This window comes from Amblyomma americanum, chromosome 8, assembly GCF_052857255.1.
Source record: "Amblyomma americanum isolate KBUSLIRL-KWMA chromosome 8, ASM5285725v1, whole genome shotgun sequence".
Classification (NCBI taxonomy): Eukaryota; Metazoa; Arthropoda; class Arachnida; order Ixodida; family Ixodidae; genus Amblyomma; species Amblyomma americanum.
In genome coordinates, this window is record NC_135504.1 from 29,788,908 (window position 1) to 29,795,039 (window position 6,132).

The following is a 6,132-nucleotide window of genomic DNA, read 5'->3' on the forward strand; positions in this document are numbered from 1 at the left end:
AATCTTACTCGAGTTACTCCAAGAGCACAAACAAGATGATAAGATTCCTGCTCGGTGTCGGTACGTCTAAAGTAGTTCTTTCGAACAAAATGTTCGATGCGTGGCGCTACTGTGAAGGGCGTGTGAACGTCCTAATAAACATTTAGTAGGGACTGACTTTGGGTAAGTACCTCGATTTTAAAGCCGTGACGAGTTCTGAAATTTGTATATGCCGTGCGTTCCGGAAGAATGCGCGTCACATTTTCAGTTATCCTACAGTCCACACTGTGCGAAAGGTGTCCGAAACCACAGCGTTCGAACTCAGCTGATTGTGGATAGTTTCCAAAACATGATACAGATGGCATTAAAGCGTCGATATCAGGTGGGCAGTCAGTGGAATTTAGGAGCATGATATGCGATCCCTTCGAACATAAGGGAACGTCTATGCCATTGTCGATGCGCCATGCCTTTTTAATAAATGCATTTCAGGGCTTCTTGTACTGAAACTCGTTGCTGGTGGCTTAACCTGCCTTTTCATTTCTCAAAATGCTACAGAGTCCTTGGATCCTGAGGGCGATTGGAATGCAACTTGCTGGCTAGCAGCACTCGCCGTGTTATGCTGGCGCGGCATCCTACAAAACTCCATTGTGTACGTCTAATTTAGGATCTGTTTCACCCTCCGGCATTGGTCACTATAGGTTGGTGACGTAGCAGTGGCTTTAACACGTCTGTGGAAAGTGACCTGAGCACTGGCCGACCACGTCATTACCGTAAATATTAATGAATTTTTGCATATTTCCAGATAATAATTGATGCACGCACAGCCTTTGCCTACTTCTTTAGAACAATGTTCGAGGTTGTGTAAGGAGTAAACACTGTACGGTGACTAAATTGAGCTAATATATAATCAACTGACAAATGAGCAGTTAACTGGTGTATCTACATGTGAAATATGCGATGCAACATAATTGGTTCTTGAAATCGCTGGAAATTATTTTACCTACAAGCCGTTCTAGTATTATTCGTAAAATTTTTGCATGTACTGAACTAACACTGAAAATTCAGACCTAGGTTTTAATAAATGAATTCAGCGGCATATTAGTTTTGGTTTGGTTTGCTTTATGTGAGTTTAACCTCCCAAAGCGTCTCAGGCTATGAGGGACGCCGTTGAGGAGGGCTCCGGAAATTTCGACCACCTGGGGTTCTTTAACGTGCATTGACATCGCACAGCACATGGGCCTCTAGAATTTCGCCTCCATCTAAAATTCGACCGCCGCGGCCAGGATCGAACCCGCATCTTTCGGGCCAGGAGCCGAGTGCCATAACCCCTGAGCCACCTCGGCGACTACATATAATAATAATAATAATAATAATGATAATAATAATAATAATAATAATAATAATAATAATAATAATAATAATAATAATAATAATAATAATAATAATAATAATAATAATAATAATAATAATAATAATAATAATAATATAATAATAATAATAATAATAAAATGCGGAGCAGCTGCCGGCGGGGTGGCGCCGTGGCCGATCACGTGGTTAGTCACGTGGTTGGTCACGTGACCAAGTTCCACTTGGCCAACTGTAGCTATCGCGTCACTCCAGGTTTAACCAGAGCTTAACGACCGCCAATTTTTTCTCTTTTTATATACCATGTATATATAGATATATACTGATGCAGTGATCTCTATACGCATATAATCCTAAGTTGCTGCATAGGACAGCATGCATTGCACTATGCTTATTCCTGTAGGTGTAGTTCTTGTAGGCCGTATCATTTATACTCTATGTAAGTCATGACTAAACAATTTGTGCTTTCGTTTTTTCCCCCAGATATTTCAGTGGAAAACTCGAAATGTGCGGAATAACAATGCTCCTTAAAATAACTTGCCGCTTACGCAGCAGCCCATTTATGGGGTGTATTTTGTGAAGTGGACAGATTTAACAAACGCACATTAGCGAACGTGAGCGCATAGCTCTAACGTGCAATACCTTGGCCATAGAGTATGGCATCATATGCAATGCAAAGGTGCAGTGGTTTATGAGATACATTTTCAGTGGCGGCGCATATGTCCGCTAAAAATAATAATAATTCGTTTGTGGGGTAAAGAAATGGCGCAGGATCTATCTCATATATCGTTGGACACCTGAACCGCGCCGTATGGGAAGGGGTAAAGGAGGCAGTGAAAGAAGAAAGGAACAAAGAGGTGCTGTAGTGGAGGGCTCCGGAATAATTTCTACCACCTGGGGATCTTTAACGTGCACTGACATCGCACAGCACCCGGGCGCCTTAGCGTTTTGCCTCCATAACATGTCAGCTGCCCTGCGTGAGTTCCTGTTTCTTCCTTAGGAAATAGCGCAGCAAGTTCGAAAGCTTTCCCGGTGTCTACAGACACACGTAGTGACCGTCAGAGCATAGATGAACGCAGTAATATTCAGAATTAGGACTGATAAAAATTGGCTATTGAGCTGAGCCACAACAATGTAGTTGGCCACTTAATTCCTCCACTATTTCATTGATATTTTTAAATCTTACCAAAAGGGCAATCTGCACATTGCCTTCAGTGTAACAAAAAAGTGGTTGCCAGGCTATGCACATGCTCCATGTATTAGAAGAAAGCTTCTATGCCGAATTGTGGCAGTGGTTGTTGGTGAAGTGAAATTTATTGGCCATTTAGTATACAGTCAAAAGCGGTACATGAAGTAAGTATTGTAGGCAATCCCATGGTTTAAAACCACCAGAAGGGCTGCAGAATGCAAAATAACAATAACATACAGGGCTAGTGGTCAATAACTACTTTTACATGAAAATACCATGATTGGAGTGTGCAGAAATGAACAGAGATATGAAAACACTAAGGTCTCAAGACAAAATGATTAATAAATAGGTGTAAAAAATCAATGTACATAGCAGAGCAGGCGGCAATACCATTTAAGTGCAAAAACATAAAAACAAAACAAGAAATAACAACATAAGATGACAGCTAAGGTTACATGGTGTTTAACATGATCAAGAACAATGATTTGATTTCGTGGGCTAAGAAAATATATTTTATTTTATTGGTGGACATTGCGCATAGTTTTTAATAATTGGTATGCACTTTATGGTGAAGAAGATTAAAACACTGACCCGCAAATCAACATCGTGAAGATTAACTCTATCAACAACGACAACTTTACTTTAAATAATTTGCGAACAGGCATACAATATAGGTTTCAGTAGAGTGGCGTGGAATGACACCAAACTACTCAAAATAACATGGGCGAGTGTTAATTATTGCATAGGTACAATTGCTACCTATTGGAGAAGAAACTATAGGTAGAGCTGAAACTTTACATGTATATTTAAAAACAAACCTATGTAGTTAGCCCTATCAGGACCTAGTGTCATGTGACTATTGATTTCTGGCAAAGAAAATGCAGTAATAATGCTTGTGCTGAACTCAATAGTATTGTATTCTGCTTGCAGTGATCTTTATGCTAGCAGTTTATTTGTGCTCCATAACTAAATCTTCTCAAAATGCCTTTTTATATGATGTCGAAAGGAAGCAAAACACTGGTGCGATGTGAATGCAATAGTGCAATCCGCGCATGTTCTATTACTATATAGACAAGGAACACACATGTATTTTTGAGATTCAGCGCATTTCGCGTGCTCGAGTGGGGCGTCTTCCTTTATGACGGCCGCTGCATGCTACACGCGCATATTACGGGTGCGGCACTTGTGCAATAAAAAGCGACCAAAGCAAGTGAACAAGGAACTCTACGCACCATGCTGTCAAAGAAGTGCATACAGGTATCTTTACTACAGCACGAAACGAATGCATGAGTGATACGTGTGCGTTCTTACTTTTTCATAAACAAGGCTTCCAGAAGTTCTCGCGCTACTTTGACCTTGTTTTTGTTCAGAATCAGTATTTGATTTATTGGGGTCTAGCGTCCCAAAGCGACTATGGCTATGAGGGACGCCGTAGTGAAGGGCTCCGGAAATTTCGACCACCTGGGGTTCTTTAACGTGCACTGACATCGCACAGTACAAGGACCTCTGGAATTTCGCCTCCATAGAAATTCTACCGCCGCGGCCGGGATCGAACTCGCGTCTTTCGGGCCAGCAGCCAAGCGCCATAACCACTCAGCCACCGAGGCGGCTCAGAATCAGTATTAAATGAGAACACAGCCTACAGACGCAGGCAAAGAAATGAGAGTACAGATGCGCTCCTCATTTGTTTGTGGTAGAGAAAAACGTGTCCTCTCGCTTTGTCGTTGACGCTTCGACATGCAGGGCCAACGTAGGGCCTTTCGTACGTCGGCTAGATTTAGTAGACAGACCGACGGCACAAGTGGCGCAGCGAGTAGAAAGTTTCTTCCCCAGACAGATGATTTTCCTGGTTCACCGGATACACGAGAGCCCGTGCACACGCGCTTGCCTTGAGTTGAAAAGAACCGGAATATACGCTGTCGTCCAGGAACACAATCGTTTCTTAAATTTCGTGACTGTGCACGCATGACATTCTCTGAGGCATTTCTGAGCATTCATCTGCGTGACTACGGCTGTGATGACGGAGGAAACCTAAATAAATGTAGATAAGATATGACTTTCAGATCTCGCCGGCATGCTGCAAGCACATGATTTTCGGAACAAGAATATGGAAGAATACGTTTACTATTTCCGTTTTCATAGTACTGAAATGTGCGGATTCACGTGGAAGCAGATGTCTAAGATGTTTTAGCGCTGACACGGGGAAAAAGGGAAAACAAAGTGCTGTTATAAACGATGCCAGCCCCAAACGGCAGCAACCGAAATAAGACGAAACAATGCGAAGCGTAATTCAGGTGACAAATACAATACGTAGCGCATGTAATTCAGATCGGAAATTCTGCATTGTATCCCCCAGGAAGTTTAGCTGGCATTTTCAATTACGGAACGGCGCCGGAGAAAGACGCTTCCTCCTTGTGGATGACAAAGGCTTCAAGCATTTCGGAATATATGCGTGGGCGCATCATGTTAAAATAACGTACTCTGAAAATCCAGGACAGTCACCGGCTCGGCAATGTAGTGCAAGATTGTTGGCTCTTGTACAGTCTTTGTCATAAGTATACAGCCCAAGGGGTCTGCTTAAGGGCCCTGCCGCGGGCCCTTCTTGCATACCGAGGGATCCTACTCTCACGAAGGCGGGACGAACTTAAGTCCTCAACCCTGTCAAGCTTAGGGCTGTCAGATTTCCTAAAGAGCGCCGCTACACGGCTTGGAAGCAAACCCCGCGGGCCGTATATTTTTACACAGACTGTACATAGAGATAAGGGCGTCCGCATGATCCAGAAGCCAACTGCTTGCACATCTAGCTCGTTTGCGCCGCGTAGAGCCAAGAGAAGGACAAATGCATTGCTAGAGCATACAACAACGGCTACTGATGAAATTATCTGCATGCATCTACATGCAAGAGACCTTTCTTGGTGAACCGTTTCTGACATTCGAGAGCTACTGGCGGAGCCTGTTACACGCTGTGAAGACGACACATTGTTCTTTGCACCTTTTGAAGGCTATGGGTCACCTCATATACAGGGTGATTTTTAAAACGTTCACAAATTCTGATTACGAAACTTGTGAGATATACGCCGGTGCAGACTGTTGAGCTGGATTGTACAGCAAGGGGGACATTATGTACCCCATATGGATCAATAATTAAAGGTTTAATTGAATAATATTAACGAATAAACTTTTTTGTTTCAGAGGCAATGTTAAATTGGGGAATTAATGACCGTTGACATGGAAAGTGAGCCGTGTTTTTATATTTTCTTAATCGGCAATGTGTTTGAAAACATCCAACGTCAAAAATCCGCATTCAAAAGGTTGTTGGGATGGCTTCCCCTTAATGCACATCTATGAAATGGTGTCTCCCTGACACCTTATTCATCAAATGCAGGCGCCGTTGCTGTATTTGATGATGTAAAAGAAGTTAACTTGATTTCGGCGACGATACCACGCACAGCAACGCCATTTTAAAATTAGGTAATGCAGGAAAGCCAATCAAACAAGCTTTTCAATGCGTATTTTTGACGTCAGGTATTTCAAACTCCTTGCCTACTACAAAAATTAAAAAACAAGGCTCATCTTTGACGTTGACGGCCATCAATTTC